General features: G+C 38.9%; 1 pseudogene across 1 annotated transcript in view; it reads right to left on the reverse strand.

The window, feature by feature from the left end:
* LOC308432418 (stress-70 protein, mitochondrial-like) overlaps window positions 1-19,195 on the reverse strand; it is a 38,479-nt pseudogene extending 19,284 nt beyond the window's left edge. The window contains exons 1-2 of the transcript in view: window positions 18,347-19,195; window positions 13,229-13,302 (exon numbers count right to left, since the gene is read on the reverse strand). The product of the transcript in view is annotated as a stress-70 protein, mitochondrial-like (transcript). The remainder of the gene's footprint in view (window positions 1-13,228; window positions 13,303-18,346) is intronic.
* Between the last annotated feature and the right edge of the window lie 1,658 nt (window positions 19,196-20,853).

Genomic DNA, 20,853 nt, shown 5'->3' on the forward strand with positions numbered 1-20,853 from the left:
AAAATGTATAGACTTTTATAATGCCCCCAGCTCGGATATGTAGTTCAAGGGCTCTTTTCCCACAAGGTCTGTTCATTAGATGAGGAGTTTCCAGAATTTCTCTGCAGAATGGTCTGTCATCTGTTGATCTTCATGTTTCAAATAAGTCTCTACTCTTCTACATACTGCTTTTGTTTATGCATTTATACCTTGAGATGGTTCCGTTGTTTGCCTACTTTGCCTAACACCACCACAGACCTCATTTATAAAGATTCTGTGGAGACTAAAATTTCAGTTTCTCTATGCACATCCCATAAAAGAAAGCAGAAGCACTACTTTCCAGTGTTTCATTGCCCTGGGCAAAGTAAAGAAGATTTGTTGCACAGAAAAAAAGAGCAAGAATTTAGAAAAGAAAAAGACAATCTCCAAGGGGCATGCACAATTATTCTGATGCTGCTTCAGGAAGGACAATGCCAAGATAAAATATAGATGTGTCATCTAAGAAAATACTCTTTTCTTTGTAGAAACAATATATATTACTTTCAGTCCAAAACAAATTCTTTAATAATTACATGTCCATGTGTTCATGTTTCCATCTAACCTCTTGTTATTTGCAGGCATAAGCTAAGATTATTTTTGATCCTTCTATCACACAGAAAGGCTTCAGAAAATAAGACATTGCAAAAGAGACATTGTTGCAAAGAATCATTAATAATACTTATGGATTCTAGTCTTTGAACAGAACAAATACCTTTTATTACAGTCAGCAGGTATGCCATTGAAAGGTAATTAACAAAACTAAACTTGAAACATAAAATGGGTTGACCGAGACCATTGGAAGTGAGAAAAACAAAGAACTCCAAATCTCAGATCAGCTAAGATGTATCTTACTTCTCATTTCTGTTACTATCATGAAATATCCTGACAAAAAACAATTTTAATTCATGGTTCCAGGTGACAGCCCATTATTGTGGTGAAGTCACGGTGAAAATTTTGAGAAACAACTGGTTACAACATAGACATACTCAACAAACAGAGAAAAATGAATTAATTCATAAATGCTAGTGTTGAGTTCAACTTTTTTGTAAGTTTTCCTAAAATCATAATGAGTGCATCTTGACACATCAATTAACAAAATTAAGATAATCCCTGCTTCTGGTCTTCATCTTTACCCTGAGCTAAGGCTGTCCCACGGATGCCTAGATCCAAAATATGCCCAGAGAGAGCTGGTCTTCCAGGAGCGCTCTCACTCCTAAGCCCACAGGTAAGACTCCATTTTCACTCCACTGACTTCCAAAGAGGGACATGCCAGGAGTGCATAGGACACAGAAACCACAAAGTAGCCCAGAACAGGACACTTCCACTCTTCATCTGTGCCCAGAGCTAAGGCTGTACCACAGCCCTCCATAACCAAAGCCGCCCCAAAGAGAGCTGGTCACCCAGGAGTGATCTAACTCCTAAGATCACAAGCTCACAGGCCCAAAAAAGGGACAATCTCCAGTAAGAAACACTAAGGCCAACCAACGTCACAGATAACAAGATGTATATAGAGAAGTGTAAGAAACTACCCTGGACTACTTGGCAGTATCAGAACCCAGGTCTCCCATCAAAATAAGTGTTGGATATCTCAACACACCAAAAAAGCAAGACTTGGATTTAAAATCAGAGCTCAATATGATAATAAATGTTTTTAGGAAGAAAATGAATAACCTTAACTCCCTTAAAGAAATACAGGAGAGCACAGGTAAACAAGTAGAAGTCCTCAAAGAGGAAACACAAAAATATCTTAAAGAGTTACAGGAAAACTTAACCAAACAGGTAAAGAAATTGAACAAAACAATCCAAGATCTAAAAATGAAAATAAAATCAATAAGGAAATCAAACAGAGAGACAAAGATGAAGATAGAACATCTAGGAAAGAGATCAGGAGTTGTGGATGCAAATCCAACAGAACGCAAGAGATGGAAGAGAAACTATGGGCAGAAGATACCATAGAAAACATTGACACAACAAATAAAATGCAAAATGCAAAAAGCTCCTAACCTAAAACATCCAGGAAATCCAGGACTAAACCTAAAGATAATAGGTATAGGGAAGGGAAGATTCCCAACATAAAGGGCCAGTCAATGTCTTCAACAAAATTATAGATGAAAACTTCTCTAACCTAAACAAAGACATGATCATGGACATACAAGAAGACTATAGAATTCCAAATAGATTGGACCAAAAAGAAATTTCTCCCAACGCATAATAGTCAAAACAAAACAAAACCAAAAAAGCACAAAACAAAAAAAGAATATTAAAAGCAGTAAGAGAAAAATATCAAGTAACATATAAAGGTAAACCTATCAGAATTTCACTGGAGTTTTCAACAGAGACTATGAAGCTAGAAGATCCTAGACAGATATTATACAGATCATAATGAACACAAATGCCAACCCAAGCTACTATACCTAGCAAAATTCTCAGTTAACATAGATGTAGAAACCAAGATATTCCATTACAAAACCAAATTTACACAGTATCTTTTAAAAAATCCAGCCCTACAAAGGAAAATTAATGGAAAACTCTAACACAAGGATGGAAACTATATTCTAGAAAAGCAAGAAAGTAATCTTGGGGGGAAAAAAAGAAAAAACCAAAGAACAAAACAGAAAACAGAACCAAATGAGGGTAACCACACAAACCTAATTTCACCTCTAACAACAAAAATAACAGGAAACAACAATCAGTATTCCTTAATATCTCTTAACATAAATAGTCTCAATTCCCTAATAAAAAGACATAGACTGACAGACTGGATACATAAACAGGCCCCAGCATTTTGCTTCATACGGGAAACACACCTCAGTGACAAAGACAGACAATATCTTTAAGTAAAAAGCTGAAAAAAAAATTTCAAGCAAACAGTCCAAAGAAACAAGCTGGAGTATCAATTCTCATATAGAATAAAATCAACCACCAACCAAATGATAGCAAAAAATATCAAGAAGGTTACTTCATAATAAAAAAAAAATTGTCTACCAAGATTCCTAACATCTATGCTCCAAATGCAAGGGTACCCACCTTTATAAAAGAAACATTACTAAAGCTCAATCACACATTGCACCGCAGACAATAATAGTGGGAGACTTCAACACCCCACTCCATCATGACAAAAGTCTTGGAAAGATCAGGAATTCAACATATTAAAAGCAACATACAGAAAACCAGTGATCAACATGAAACTACATGGTGAGAAACTTGAAGCAATCCCACTAAAATAAGAGACTAGACAGGACTAGATAGAGGACCCACATGAAGACCATGCTACACATCTGCTACATATGTGTAGAGGGCTTAGGACTAGCCCACGTATGCTCTTAGAAACCTGTATGTGTATGGACTGAGCAGATTGAATTTATATGTAAATTAATTTTATGTATATGCAACAACAGTGGTTGGAGAAGAGAAGGAAGTTAATTAGGGTCAGGAGGTTAACCTGGGAGAGATGTGATGTAATTATATTTTTAAAATATAAGAGTTTAATTAAATTGCTGGATTAGGTAGCCATAGTCTTGGTCACACTTTCAGAAAAAGAAAAAAGAAAAAGAAATCAGAGATCTCAGAAGATAGAAAGATTTGCCATGTTTATGGATTGGCAAGATTAATATACTAAAAATGGCCATCTTGACGAAAGCAATCTACAGATTCAATGCAATCCCCATCAAAATTCCAACTTAATTATTTATAGAGTTAGAAAGAGGAATTTGTGAATTCATTTGCAATAACAAAAAATCCAGGATAGAAAAACTATTTTCAATAATAAAAAAACTTCTCGGGGAATCACTATCCTTGACCTCAAACTGTATTACAGAGCAATCATAATAAAAACTGCACAGTATTGGTACAAAGACAGGCAGGTAGATCAATGGAATTGAATTGAAGACCCAGAAATGAACCCACACACCTATGTTCACTTGATCTTTAACAAAGGATTTAAAACCATCCTGTGGGGGAAAAAATGACCACATTTTCAACACATGGTGCTGGTTCAACCGGCGGTCAGCATGCAGAAGAATGCAAATTGATCCTTTCTTATCTCCTTGTACAAAGCTTAAGTGTGCCAATGACCTCCAGATAAAACCAGATACACTGAAACTAATAGAAGAGAAAGTGGGGAAATACCTCGAACACATAGATACAGGAGAGAATTTCCTGAACAGAACACCAGTGGCATATGCTCTAAGATCTAGAATTGACAAATGGAACCTCATAAAATTGTGAAGCTTCTGTAAGGTGAAGGACACTGTGAATAGGACAAAATGGCAACCAACAGATTCAGAAAAGATCTCTACCAATCTCACATCTGACAGAAGATTAATAACTAATAGATACAAAGAACTCAAAAAGTAGACTCCACAGAACCAAATAATCCTATTAAAATATAGGGTACAGAATTACAGAAAGAATTCTCAACTGAAGAATATCAAATGGCAGAGAAGCACCTAATGAAATGTTCAACATTCTTAGTCATAAGGGAAATGCAAATCAAAACAACCCTGAGGTTCTACCTCACACCAGTCAGAATAGCTAAGATGAAAAACTCAGATGCTGTCCAGGATGTAGAGACAGAGGAACACTCCTCCACTGTTGGTGGGATTGCAAGCTGGTACAGCCACTCTTGAAATTAGTCTGGCAGGTCCTCAGACAATTGAACATAGTACTACATGAGGACCTCAGCTATACCTGAGCATATACCCAAAAGATGCTCCAAAACATTACAAGGACATATGCTCCCCTATGTTCGTAGCGGTCTTATTTATATTATAAGAAGCTGTAAAGAACCCAGATGTCTTTCAACAGAGGAATAGATACAGAAAATGTGAGATATTTACACAATGGAGTACTACTCAGCTATTAAAAACAATGACTTCATAAAATTTTTAGGCAAATGGATGGAACTAGAAAATATTATCCTGAGTGAGGTAACAAAAGAACACACTGGTATTCACTCACTGATATTAGCCCAAACACCTGGAAAACCCAAGATACAATTCACAGACCACATGAAGTTCAAGAAGGAAGACCAAAAATGTGGATGCTTCAGTCCTTCTTAGAAGGGGGAACAAAATATGGGAGGAATTACCGGGACAAAGTTTGGAGCAGGGACTAAAGGAAAAGTCTTTCAGAGACTGCCCCACCTGTGGATCCATGTCATATGTTGTCACCAAATCCAGTCACTATTGCTTATGCCAAGAAGTGTTTTCTGACAGGAGCCTGATATGGATGTCTCCTGAGAGGCTCTGTCAGAGCCTTACTGATATAGATGAACATGTTTGCAGCTAACAATTGAACTGAGTGCATGGACCCCAATGGAGGAGTTAGAAATAGGACTGAAGGACCTGAAGTAGTTTGCAACCCATAAGAAGCATGACAATATCAACCAACCAGACCCCCCAGAGCTTCCAGGGACTAAACACCCAAGCAAAGAGGACACATGAATGGACCCATGGCTCCATCTTCATATGTAGCAGGAGATGGCATTGCCTGGCATCAATAGGAGGAGAAGCCCTTGGTCCTCTGAAGACTTGTTTCCCTAGAGTAAGGGAATGCCAGGGCTTGGAAGTAGAAGTCAGTAGGTGGGAATGGGAGCATCTTCACAGAAGCAATGGGACGTGGGAGGGGCATGTGAGATGGGAAAGGGATAACATTAAATATATATATTATATATATATATATATATATATATATATATATACATTTAAAAATTTAAAAAGATAATTCCTTACAGAATTCCTCAAAGAACACCTGAAGCATGATGTCAGAGCAGGCTCTGTGTATGCAGCAGTACTTTCATTTTTTTATATTTTAATTAGTTTTGCTGCTGTTGGCACATAAAAAACAAAATGAACCATGACTATGGTCTCCAGGGAACATTGCTTCCTGGCGACGATCATGGTTAGCAATTTTACTGCAGGAAATGTGAAGGAGAAAACACTCAGTACTGCCATTACTTATCCTCCCTGTTTCTCAGTCTCATTTTTGCTTGGTGGGTGCATCAGCGTCTGAACATCACCTTACAGAAGAATCCATAATGTGTATAAGTGCTATTCAAGATAAGATATGCTTTTATTTAGAACAAGAAACCTACAGCCTGGATTTCTCTGTCTTTGTGAAAGCATTTAAAACATTTAGACATCTACCTACCTTTCTTTTGCTTCTACTGAGGCGACTGGAAACAAACCTTCAGGCATATCTAATCACCACAGCACAGCAAACTAAGATGGACATATTCCCATGTGCTCAGGACAAACACAGTTTATATTCAGCCTCAGGGCAATTACTATGATCATAGTCCTTTTATTCTGTATAAGTTTCCAAATAAATTCTATGTTTTCCCTCCAAACAATCTGTTTAAATTTAAAAAAAAACAAGGGCTAGGGTAGTCAAGAGATTAGGCTAAGTCAAAATTTAAATCTATGGCTTTCTAATTCTGAAGTCTGTCTTTTTTTTATAGTATAAGTAATTAACTCAGTTTTTGTACAATTCTTATATTAAAATTTGTCTCAAGCCAGAAAAAAATCATGCCCAATAGACAGTGTATCACTGTTCAAAGTAAAAACATAAGTCCTAGCTTAAGATGAGACTACTTCTCAGCAACTGTACCAGTGGTACCATTTATTATGTGACTGAATTCTGTTTATAGTATAGATACTCATAACAACAAGCAATATTTAATATTTATATTCATCCCCCTTTTTTCTTTTTTAAAAAGATTTATTTATTATATGTGAGTACAGTGTAGCTGTTCTCAGACACACCAGAAGAGGGCGTCAGACCTTATTACAGTATACATCCCCTTTTTATCCTAAAGCACTGCTAGTGATTTGTCCTAACCCTTTGGTGATGAGGAGTAGGAATCATGTCATCCTTATCCACTGAGTGATAATATGGCTGAATAGTATTAATACAGTAGTTCTATCAACTATTTTATACATGTATCGACATGCTATGTTTATCTGTTGCATGATCTCTTATGAACATTAACTCATGGGACTTTTAATGCCTTTCTTTGTGTTTGAAGTTAAACCTTCTCCTACAAATTGGCCCACTATTAACAACATCCGGAAAAACCGACCAAATTTTTCCAGCCTGGACTACTTACTCTGTACAATACATCTCACAACAATAGTAGCCCTGCTTTTTTCCAGCATTATAATTATAGCAAAAAGTTTTTTAGCAATTCAATGTTACTTCGACATTCCAAACCCTTGTGCTATCTTAACAACATTATCCATACCATTTATACTTTAACACAATGTGACATTAAAGTAATTGTCATATCTCCACTTGATGCCAACCAGTATTAATGTTAATACTAGTCATGGATCAATCCCAGCTAACTGTATTTCCCAACACAATTTTTTTATTGACTATTTGAAAATTTTATATCATGTACCCTGATCACACTCACTTCCCAGTCCTCCCATGTTTGCCTCCTTCTTGTGACACCCCCTCAGGAAGAAAATAATCTAATTTGTGTTGCCTATATATTCACTGATACATGGTCAAACTCCCAGTGGCAAGCCCCTTGTAGAAAATTAAGTCTACCCCTGACCATTCACCCCCTAACCCATGAAGGGAAAAACATTTTCAACATCTTTAATCACAGTCTCTAAGAGTTCTTTGCTGGGAATACAAACAGTGAATATTAACATGGTCCTCTCCAGACACCACCATAGCCCTCTATAGTATAGACCAAGGACATCAACATAACCTCCAGGGTAACACAGGCCACAGATACCAATATGGTCCCTGCCAGCAGCCTGGTCCATAGCTTTCAACACAGCTCCAACAGCAGCACAGACCAGGAACATCTGGCAATTGTTGGTAACATAGGCCATGGACAGCAACATGATCCCCAGCTGCAGCAGGACCACGGATGTCAACACGCTCTCAGATAGCAGTACACAGCATTCACATCAACATGACCTCAAGCAGCAATCTGTACCATGGTCACAAATATGACTTTCTGTGCTAGCACACACTACAGATATTCACTGCAGTGAGCCAGTGGTCTGGTTTCTGAAACACTATAAACGTGAGAGCATTTTTGAGACTTGTCTCTTGTCGCGGTTGTCGGTCTCGCCAGCAAGAAAGACGCGCAACAACAGGATTCTTCTGCAGACGTTTATTGTGGGGTTTGATTGCAGAGGCGAAAAGACCCCAGCCCTGGAACTGGTGCTGCTTAAACAGGCCTAGGTAGGACGTGTTCCTCTCTGATTGGTGAGTGTCTCAGACACTATTTTGCATGCTCCGGGCTCAAGCTGTGGTGTGTCATCAAGCTGATAGCTCATGCGCACTTTAGGTTGTTTACTGGTTGCAGGGCCTACACCCAGTCAGCTCGGGCGCCATCTTGTAATGGCGAATGTGGCTTCCCACAGTCTCTAGCTGTTAGAGTCAGGGAGGTGTGACTCTCAAACTCCTCAGAGCTCCAAGGCAGTACTGGTGGCTCCAGCCATCTTTGTTTTATTTTCTGATTTTGTCATATTTGAGCACACATATTTTGAAAGACATACTATATAATATTCAGGATATACTATTTATACTCTCGGTAATAAACTACATCTAAAATAAACACATCTGATAAATAAAAGGCACGGCAGAAACTGTATCATGAACTGCTTTCCCATTTATAAGTAAAAGCCTACCACTTACTAGAATACCACAGAATACCATTTTAACAAGAATGTATGCCAAAGACCTTACATAGCATTCAATGTACCATGTCACAGAACAATAGCTGACTCCCACTAACTGAATTAATTGCCACTTCCCAAACAGCCGTGTAAAGACATGAAGTAATAATTTTGTTGTTTGGGATCATCTTCATGTTTACTCTTACCAACTATAATGGCCATTCTTGATTGTTAATTTTACTACATCTGGGCACACCTGTGAAAGTTTTATTTTTTTCCTTAATTAAATCATTTGCAGTGAAAAATGCACCTTTAACCTGGATCTTTGAGGTAGGACGATGAACCTTTAATACAGACTTTTTAAGGTTGGAAAATCCACCTTTAATCTGAGCCACAAATGCTGCTGGCAGCCTATAGAACAGACACAAGGAAGTTCTTGCTTTTCGTCTATTGGATCTCATTCTCAATAGCAAGTCCATCCCTTCACTGTTATTAAATCCTATATCTTTGGGATTCTAGAATATACTGAAGACAAACTTACACATTCAGCCTCATAGAGTAAAGAGCTACTAGATTCTAAACTCTTCTGTTAGTTGGCAGTCATTGTTGGATTAGCTGGACCACAGCCTGTAAGCCGTTCTAATACATCTCCTTTTTATTTTAATATATGAACATAGATTCATTCTTTAAGGTCCATTCCTCTTGAAAACCCTGATTAATATGCCAACACTAGTGAAAAATAACCTTTTAAAATACCGTGTAATTAGAAAATATTTTTGTGGAATTCTTAGACAATATTTCTTCATTAAACATTCCTCGAGTAATTACACCATTCATTTTACTAGGTCTCCTTATTATGACTCTTGGCTTCACAATAATCAAAGATGTTAGCCTAATAACCCTCATCCCACAACTAAATTATCTTCATCTACATGTAACCCCTAAACTTCTAAGCCTTTTTCAACTGTAGCTCAACAAAATTCATTATTTTAAAGGTTTATGATCATTCAAAACAGCTTTAAAGACTATAATCCTGAAACTTGGGAGGCTGAGGCAAGAGGATTAAGAGTTTGAAGGCAGGTTAAAGCGCATAGTGAAACCCTGAGCACCACCACCGCCACAACAACGGCAACAACAACAAACATACCTAGCAAATCGGAAGGTAGAGTGACTAGAACTAGCTCTGTGATAAGTGGAGGAGGAAGTACTTGTTTTCCTTTTGTTATTGTTATTTTATTTATTACGTTTATTTATTTGTGGCATGGTGGGGGTGACTGACAATTTGTAGGGATCTGTTTCCCTTCTCACATGGGGTTCTGGATTGAACTCAGGTTGTCAGGTTTCCCCAGCGAGTGACTTTACCTATTGTTGCAGGCTGTTGTTCTTGTTGCTGTTGCTCCTGTTCTCATTCTTGTTCTGTTGTTGTTCTGAGTCAGGATTTTGATGTGCAGCCCAAGCTGACAATCCCTGTACTTCAGTTTTTTGAGTAGCAAGATTGACGGAGTATATAATTACATATAGCTCTAAGAATGCTTTTATAGAAAATATTACATGTTATTGTTGTGTCTGTTAATGTAATTAGCAGGTCTCATTTAATTGGCTGAACAACCACATTTGATAGTCTATTACTACTCATACTTCAATGACAAAGGCTGACAGCTGTAATGGTCTCAAAATTAGACCTGAAAAATGAGCATCATAATGGGACTAGTTGATGTCAGATGACAGAATATCTTGTCGATAACAAAACTGCATGTTTCCTGAACTGCATATTTGATCTGTATATTACTTTTATAAATAAAAACCAAGAGTCTTAAAAAATAAAGCTTTAAATCTAGATGTGACTCTGGAAAGTAGCTATTCAAACATCTGCCTCAAAAAAATCACATAAAATTAAAAAGAATATACTTTATCTCCTTTCTTTCTTCATCATATAACTTTTTATTAGGTTCTTCATCTTTTAATTTCCTTTAGCACTTGATAACAACAAAAATAATTAAAATAAATACATAAAAAATGCCAGCGACAACTATTAACCAACCATGTATAGAACACAGTGGTATATATACCTTGTCTGTCAAGTTCATCTTCTCCACCCCCCCATAAGTTATTTTGTCTCCCATTTTATTCAATTGAGCAACTTCTACCACATTATAATGTTCTAATTGTAACAACATAACCAACTCTAGGCAAACTCTTAATACTAGTATCACTCAGATCACTGTCTTTGACCCCTACAACTCTGAATATTTCTCTGTTGCCATACACCACTCAAACCCCCAAACTGATTAAAATATAATTAACTCATTTTTAAAAGTCGACCCAAACCTAGAACATTATTACTGATAATTATCCCCTTCTGTACTGTCTCTGTGCTCTCTAAATAATTACCAACTAGAGAAAAATCATCATTGCTCTTCATCTATGGAAACATTACTGACCAATATTTGAAAAACTCGCCCTTCATCAGAAGTATTAACCACTCACTCACTGATTTAATATCATTGTCAAATAAAAATTTGGTTCCCTGGTTGCCATCTGTGTAATCCTGTAAATTATCCCTGACAATGCACTGTTTGTGGAACATAAGCAAAAATGGTATCCATTATGCATATATGGCCAAGATGTCAACTATAATTGAATCATTCAATATCATCATGTGCAGTACAACTTTCATGTTTTTTACCTCTTCATTTCTTCATGAAGGACAAAGGCTATACTATGGTTAGTATATATTTCTATAAGCTGAGCACCCTAGAATTATGTTTAGTATATTAGTTATAGTAGAAACATTTATAGGCTATGTGAAAGGAAAAGATGACGGGGCACCAATGAAAGGAAAAGTTACTGGAAGAAAAATTTACGGAGCACCAATGTTGTGAAAAGATGATGTCCCAGGTTTTGGCACCAATATTAGGGAAAGGATAATGAGAGTGTGTGGCATATGGCCCCTGGAGGTGTGGCAAGGCCTGGGGGCAAGGGAGATGCCTCTGGGGGGGCCCATGTTGGGAATCCCTTCCCTCTGAGGGACCAGCCACACAATGGTATAGTACAGAAGAGAGTTTATTCAGGTCATGGGTGAGTTAAGAGGGTAGTAGAGGCGGGGGGGGGGATAGAGGAGTAGAGGCTGGCCATGAGCACGTGGAGGGAGAGGGGGGAAGGGAAGGGGAAGATGAGGGGTAGGGGTTGGAGAGGAAGGCTGCAAGAAGCCAAGAGGCCTAGAGAGGCAAGAGAGAGAGGAGGGGGCAAGCAGCCCCTTTTATAGTGTCAGGTCATTGGGGCAGAGCATACCTGGCTACTGCCAGGTAATTGAGCGGTGAGGTTTACAGAATCTTAACACTATGTTTTACTGTGATAGCAAATATTTCTTTCAGGAGCAAATATTACTACAAATTTTACATCAGCTGCACCTTACATCCCCTGTACCTTTAGCTAAGCAGCTCTGAGAATTATCAATTAATAAGATTACTTAATATTCTTCTTTGCCTTTCATTTTATTTTTCTAGTTATTGTCACAGTCTTGGTAATTTCTCACCTTCTATGCATGCCTGAAACAAATTAAAATAGCACGTTACAAATAAGTTCCAATGTGGACAAAATCTCATTCCACCCCTTGAAAGGACTAAGCTCAGGTCAGGCTGACGCCATGACAGCCTGCAAACTGACAGCTTGGAAGGCTAGGCCCAAGTTTCTCAGAATTGAGAACTTGGATCCAGGAACCTGTGGTCAGCCAACCACAGCCAATCAGAAGACACCTGTCATCTAGCTAAAGTAAGAACAGGTCACTAGAATGAGGAAGCAACCCTGCCTGGAAGTCTCCAGAACCTAACCAATTGAAAAATCAGTCAGACCCCTAGAGATAGAGCTAACCAATCAAGGTAAAACGGCACATACTTCTCCCTTCAATTCCCCTGAAAATAAAAGCTTGGCCTGAAAGTCCACTAGGGGTCTCCATTCCCGAATGGAGAAACCTATGAATGCAGGAAATACAACTGAATAAGAGCTCTTTGCTTTTGCATATTATTTGGGTTTAGGGTATCATTCTCTAGAGATTCTCAAACGCTTACATCTTGCTATCCTGTTAAAAGTATTTATTTGGAGCCTCCTATTTTTCATTCTCTTCCTATGTCCTCTAGTTCTATTCTCTCCTGGTCGTTTATGAAAATCTGATAATTATACTTCTGCTAATTTTCTTGACATTTGTTCATATTTTCTTTTGCTAATGCAACCTTACACTCAATTTATAATGTATTTTATTTTTCATGAAAAGAAAAACATATAAGTTTGTACATCCACAGGCTATGTTGGACAGAACCCAGAACCTTTTGCCTGCTAGTGGGTAAGTACTTTACCACAAAGATTCATCCTCATTCCAATATGCTATAACTGATTAATAAACAAAGACTTGCTTTGAACAAGCTAGGTTAAACAGTTGAAGATGAGGTGTTTTGAGGTATTGAGACAGCGTTCAATTGGAGAGCTTCAATACTCCTCAAAACATATACACACAAACACATTACATATTTTTCATTAACCATTATCCTCAGACAATTCCAGATGTCACCTACAGAGGAATCCGCTTGTAAATGGAGATGTGTCCCGATGATTCTGAAGACTTGTATCTGGAAAACTCTATCAATACCTGCAAAACAAAACACAAAAACAAAAACCAAAAACCAACTGTACAGTCAGCCTTTTCCAGCAAAGAGAAATGAACAGGAAGGAGCCGTGAGTTTGAATACCTTTAAGTATCCTTGTGCAGCCAAGCAGTGGTAGCACAGACTTTTAATTCCAACCCTTGATAAGCAAAGGCATGTGGGTCTTTGTGAGTTCAAAAAAAGCCTGGTCTACAGAGTGATTTCCAGGACAGGCAGGGCTAAACAGAGAAACCCTGTATTGAAAAACCAAACAAAAACGAAGAAGAAAGAAGAAGAAGAAGAAGAAGAAGAAGAAGAAGAAGAAGAAGAAGAAGAAGAAGAAGAAGAAGAAGAAGAAGAAGAAGAAGAAGAAGAAGAAGAAGAAGAAGAAGAAGAAGAAGAAGAAGAAGAAGAAGAAGAAGAATGAAACAATGAACAAAAGAAAGAGCAAATGAAAGAAAGAACAAATGGGAAAAAAAAGAGAATCCCTGTGCAGTTCTGAGATGATACCTTGTATTAAGTGGTCTGACAAAAGCCAAGGACACATTTCTTTCAGATTATAAATAAATAGTTATTTAGGTAGGTAGGTAGGTTGGTAGGAAGGTAGATGGATGAATGGACGGACAGATGGACTTGCGGGCGGACAAAGTGATGGATGAACAGACAGACAGATGAGGAAGGAAGGAAAGAGATAGAAAGGAAGGAAGGGGAGGAAGGGAGAAAAGGAAGAAAGGAGACAGACAGAAAGAAAGGAAGGAAAGAAAAAAAGAAAAAAGAAAGAAAGAAAGAAAAGAAAAGAAAGAAGGAAGGAAAGAAAGAAAGAAATGTTTGCTGAATTTTAGGGAAAAAGAAAAAGCAACCAAAAACATGATTTACAAAATGGGCAAAGTGTTGGGATTCTGTAAACCCCACCCCTCAGTTACCTAGCAACAGCCAAGTATACCCCACCCCTCAATTACCCAGCAGTGGCCAGGTATGCTCCGCCCCAGTGACCTGACACTATAAAAGGAGCTGCTTGACCCCTCCTCTCTCTCTTGGCCTCTCTTGCCCTTGTGCTCTTGCAGCCTTGCTCTCCCATTTCCCTTCCCCCCTCTCTCCCACGTGCTCATGGCCGGCCTCTACTCCTCTACTCCTCTACTCCTCTACTTCTCTCTCTCTCTCTCTCTCTCTGCCTCTACCACCCTCTTAACTCTCCCATGACCTGAATAAACTCTATTCCGTACTATACTGTTGTGTGGCTGGTCCCTCAGGGAAGGGATTCCCAACATGGACCCCTCAGAGGCATCTCCCTTGCCCTCAGGCCTCGCCGCACCTCCATGGGCCATATGCCCCCCACTCTCTTCATCCTTCCCCTAACATTGGTGCCGTGACTCGGATCGTTATCCTTTCACAACATTGGTGCCCTGTGACTTTTCCTTTCATTGGTGCCCCGTCATCTTTTCCTTACACAAAGCCTTAGGAAAATTTGCCACCAAAATCAAGAGACAGCTGACCTACTAGTTCAGTGAAGCTGTTCTCTAGAGAGTCACTTCCACTCAGTAATGAGGAATTTCTCAGTTTGAAAAACTGGGAAGCAACTGCTATGTGCATGCTAATTACCATGAACGAAGCCGCCTCATTTTCTAACTAAACTCTCCCATTTTTTTGCCTCACTAGCATCACAAAATCCCCAAGCTTCAGGATTTTTCTAAAGCAAACAGCTGTCCTCCTATTGACAGGTTCCACACTTATGAATCAAAAGCATTAGGGGCAACTGTCCAAACTTGCGCAACCAGTTTAGATACCACTTATATTATATTGATATTAAAGGAACATGAAGGTGTCTGAGACTTCTAGGTTATATTGCTGTTTATGACAGATTTGGCATCTGTGGATTATGTATCCAAGGACATCCTGTAACCATTCTTCAAGAGATTCTGAGGAAAAAGCATACTGAAGAACAAACACCCCAGTCAATGGACTAGTCACTTTTTGTAAAGTAGAATACTTTGCACTAAGACATAAATTTACTAATGAACTTTGGGGTGAGCTGCACCTGCACAAACTATATCCAATGGCTGTGTGGGTGTGCACCTATATCTTCAAATGTTAATTGCTGTGCTGGCAGAGGTAAGTACTGGCAAGATAATTGGTATTGTCATTTTCATGGTTCATTACTTGATTTCGACATGTAAATGCTTGACCTTTCTTACCTGTGCAAAAGATGAATCTCTGAGATTATCATGTTAAAAAGCAAGCAGTCATGATGAAGGTCACATAGCCCTCAATGACAAAAGGCAACACAGAAGAACCAGGCATTGTCCTGCGTCCGACTGGTTTAGACTGGATGAATAAGGAGTGTGGGTTGTTGCAGAATAAAAACCTGATGCCTGGAGCTGGGGCAGAATGATAGGACCGAAGGACAGAAGAAGGAGACAGAAGCATGGCAAGGAGAACGAGCAATGAGAACCACATGGAGAGGTGTGTGGAAGAGAAGTTGGGTTGAGTGTGGCGCACTAGCTGAGGAATGCCCAGCAAACAGGCCAGCCTTACACTATACAGATGTCTCCGAATCTGTATTTTTAAATCCCAAGCAGAACACTGCCCCAAAGCCCCGAAATGATAAACAATTTTATTTCAAAGAATCTAACTATGAAAAAAATAAATGAAATAAAATAAATGAAATAAAGCTATTGAATGAATAGCTTCTTGTCATGTACTCAAGTGAAAAGTCACTCAGCATGTACTCAACAGCCTTCCCCCAAAAAAACTGAGACAAAACATATTCCTGGCTTTAAAACGCACAATAGATTGTTATCTATTTTTATAATATCCAATATAATAAGTATAAGGTGATCTCTTTGTATATTTGATTTGCTTCTTTCCATTTATTGTATTGTATGTGTATTACGTTGGGTTTTTGTTTTGTATGTCTTATGTGTATTGTGTGTATGTGTATTGTATTTTGAGTTTTTGTTTTGAGACAGGGTTTCACTATAAAGTCCTGGCTGGCCTTATGCTCACAGAATCATTGGCCTTTTAACTCTCAAACCCTGGTATTAAGTGTGTGTACCACTATACCTGACTAGTTTGAGGTTTTATGTATAATTCATTATTGTTTCTTCTGTATTGGGCTTGCTGTTTTTTATTGTCAACTTGACTAAATTAAGGAATGTTTATGGAACTAGAGTTGACTAGGCCTATAATTCAAGCTGTTTGGTAGGCTGAGGCAGAATGGCCACTTTTAACTTTCAACTCTATATAACCTAGAATCACCTAGGAAGAGAATATCCGTTGAGAAATTAGGTAGATTAGATTAGCTTATGTGTATTTCAACGATAGGGATTCTCTTGATTGTTAATTGACCCAGCCCACTGTGGGTGGACATACTCTCTAAATTGGACCCTGAACTATAAAAGTGAAGAATCTAGTGAACAATGACTCAAGGTTAGATGTATCACTGAAAAGCCCAGGTCAGCATGCATGACAACATATGAAAGCTGGAGTCAGAGATTTCCCTGTATGACTTGCAGGCAGCTTAGCTGTGTCTGTTCTCTCTAGCGGTTGAAACTCTGGTGGAGGAGTCTTGAGACTTTTGTAAGCTTTGGGATCTTCCAAAGACTTCACATTTTTGTTTACTTCTTAATCCTTGTATGTTTTCTTTACTGCCTGACTTAATGAGCCCGTACCTAAAAGAAATATTTCAATTTAAAGGAACTTGCCAGACAGCAGAGATCTTTTTGTTTAATTGTATAATCTTTAATTACATTTATGATGCTTCAGTATTTTAGTAGATAAATACCATAGAAATAAATAATTTGTTAAACAGTTCCTTTTTTTATTCTTATGCTATTATAGGTGAGATTGGCATCTTAATTTTTTAACTTGTATAGTGAGATGTTATTGATTGTATGTCTAAATATGTATGTGCAAGTGCATTTTTGTTGCTAAGAATTGGACCCAGGGTTCAATACTCCGCCACCAAGCAACAGTCCCTGCTGCTATTTTTATTTTAGTTTATCTTGTATTGATCAGTTCTTCCTAGGTTTTTGTTGTGGCTAGTATCTTTAAATTTTTTTTCTATGTAAGATAACAGGCTTTGATGAGGATGTGGAAAATGGGGAACTCATATGCTGTTGGCACTAATACAGGTCAGTACAAGCATTATGGAAAATAACATGAAATCTCCTCATAAAACTTAAAACAGAGCTACCACATGCAGTACAATTCAGCAATCATATTTTTGAGTGTTTTCCCAGAGCAGTTGAAATCACTATAGCAAAGAGACTGAGCTTCCATGAACACTGTGATGGAGTATGTGTGTAAAAGACTCTGGGAGCTTTCACCAGCCTTACACCCACCTGTCTTCCGTCAAGGCTAGGCCAGATTCCAGCTCCCTGCCTCAGGTCAAGGATAGGTCACGTTCTATTCTCTGCCCACAGGAACATTGTTGAGTAGAAAATTCTCAGAATGTACTGACTGTTGCTTGCTAACCAATAGATTTAAAGGCCAAAATGCTTAGCCAGTAAGTTTGAACTGTAACCTTGCTGATGTAACCTGTACCCCTAAAAAGAAGAAAAACTGCTTTCAATAGCCATTTTGGGCTGCCTTCTAGTCACTTACTTACCTTGAGGGACTGATTGAGGGTTGACCCTGATGCACCAGAAAATAAACTTTTTGCTTTTGCATCGATCTACATCTCAGTGTCTCACTCAGGGGCATCTCCAAGTAAGTACCACTGAGTGAGGATCAGGGTCTTACATATGCATACACATGGCGAACCTCAAAGCAACTAAACAGACATGATAGTAGAAAGGTAACTATTAAGAAAGATAAAAGGCATCAGTGGGAAGAGGGAAACAGAGTTAAAAGTAGTGAATTAATCAAAATAACGTATATATACTTAGAGGATCTTGATTGTCCAGTTGACTGAATCTGAGATCAATTCAGCTACATGGCTTTGTGCCAGGTTTGTGAAGATATTTCTAGGTGTGAGTAACTGGGGATGAAGGGAGACATACTTCTCAAGACAGAATACTGGGGAGATAGCAGTGACTCTTGCATACACACCTTCACCCTTGCTGGAGTCTGCATCCACACCGAGTCCACACTGCATCCACACCAAATCCACACTGCATCCACACTGAGTCCACACTGCATCCACACCGAGTCCACACTGCATCCACACCGTGTCCACACTGCATCCACACCGAGTCCACATTGCATCCACACTGTGTCCACACTGCAGCCACACCGAGTCCACATTGCATCCACACCGAGTCTACACTGCATCCACACCAAATCCACACTGCATCCACACCAAATCCACACTGCATCCACACCGAGTCCACACTGCATCCACACCAAATCCACACTGCATCCACACCGTGTCCACACTGCATCCACACCGAGTCCACACTGCATCCACACCGTGTCCACACTGCATCCACACCGAGTCCACACTGCATCCACACCGAGTCTACACTGCATCCACACTGAGTCCATACTGCATCCACACTGAGTCCACACTGCATCCACACTGAGTCTACACTGCATCCATACCGAGTCCACACTGCATCCACACCAAATCCACACTGCATCCACACCGTGTCCACACTGCATCCACACCAAGTCCACACTGCATCCACACCAAATCCACACTGCATCCACACCGTGTCCACACTGCATCCACACCGAGTCTACACTGCATCCACACCGAGTCCACACTGCATCCACACCGAGTCCACACTGCATCCACACTGTGTCCACACTGCATCCACATTGAGTCCACACTGCATCCATACTGTGTCCACACTGCAGCCACACTGAGTCCACACTGCATCTACAGAGTTCACACTGCAGCCACACTGTCCACAATGAATCCACACTGCATCTATACTGCATAAGTTCACACTGCATCCACACTGCATCTATACTGCACCCACACTACATCCATTCTGCATCCACATTGAGTCCACATTGCATCCACACTGAGTACACACTACATCCACACTATTACTGTCAATGATATGGCTTTTGCAGCCATCAGAACCCAGCTTTGGCATTCCTGTGTAAACTGAAGGCTAGTGGCTCTCTGGAAATTCTCCAGTCTTCGTCATAGATCAGAACTGCTGAGGCATCCAGTCTCATGGACTGGGAAGCTGCTGGCTCTCCATCTCTTCTGTTGGACTACTGAGTTCATATCATGTAACAAGCCTAATTAATCACCTTTGTAATATATACTTACCCTATCAGTTCTGTTCCACTAGAAAACTCTAACAGACACATAAAATGTAATAAGAAAGCCCCTTGTTTTTTGTAAGTAATACATGCTAATAAAGTTTAAGCATCATTTGCAACAAAAAATAATTTTTAAAAGTGTAGTATATGATACGTTGAAATGTATTGTTACACAGCATTTGGAATAATTGAATCATACTCTTTGGATGTTTATGTAAACTACTCTTGGGCCTTGAATGTGCACTGTGCCCCTCCCATGATTGAGTGAGTGGTCTTCAATTAGTGATTCTATGCAAGACATCTGTGAAGCCTTTAGGAAATAGGGCATCACTGGAAGAAATGGATCACTGTGGCTGTGACTTGAATCTGCAGTCTGCCCCCCCCCCACACACACACCCCACCCCACACACATACACTTTCTTTTCACTCTCTGCTTTTTGACCTTCTTGGGATCAGTAAGTTTCCTGCTCCTGCTGCATCCCTTCAATGGGGTGATGGTTGAATTTCCCCTTCTTCCCACCCCCACCTTTCACCCCCTGTCAGAACTGTGAGCCAAAATAAATTCTTCCTCCCACAAGTTGCTTTTGTCAGGTTATTTTTATTCACAGCAACAGAAATATAACTATTACAGATAGGATTTGTGAATTATTTATTTCTAATTGATATTCTTAACACTCAGTAAGTAAGTTCATTGGGATAAAGAAGTAGTTGACCTTGATTTTGACATCCTTTTGTAGTATTATCTAAAATGTATTTCAGAATTGATGCTGAATTGTTGGTAATAGACTAATACACTGGGTAAGTTTTAAATACTCTTATAGAATTGTGTAAGTAATTGAAGTTAGTGATATATAAATATAGATAGATGGATGGATAGATAGATGATAGATAGATACATAGATAGATAGATAGATAGATAGATAGATAGATAGATAGATGGATAGATGGATGGATAGAGAGATGATTAGATAGATAGATGATAGATGATAGATAGATAGATAGGTAGATAGATAGATAGATAGATAGACAGACAGATAGATCATTCTACGAATTCTGTTCCTTTAGCAAACCCTGACTAATAAGGTTCTAAACTCCATGGGTTGAATCCATATTCAGAAGCCACTTTAAATGTTAGGGAAACCCCCCAAAAGCCCTGTATATAAAGCTTCAAAGAAGTTTCTGCCACTGTTTCCCTCCTTTCTATTCCTCCCAAATCAACTTCCACCTCCACACTTGCTGCTGAAGCCCCAAAGAAAGATGACTAGATTACTACTTTGATGCTTTGTCCTGTTCTCAATGTTTTCTTACAAAGTTTGTTTGCCTTTTATTTTGTTCAT

This window comes from Micromys minutus, assembly GCF_963924665.1.
Source record: "Micromys minutus genome assembly, chromosome: 18".
NCBI lineage: Eukaryota > Metazoa > Chordata > Mammalia > Rodentia > Muridae > Micromys > Micromys minutus.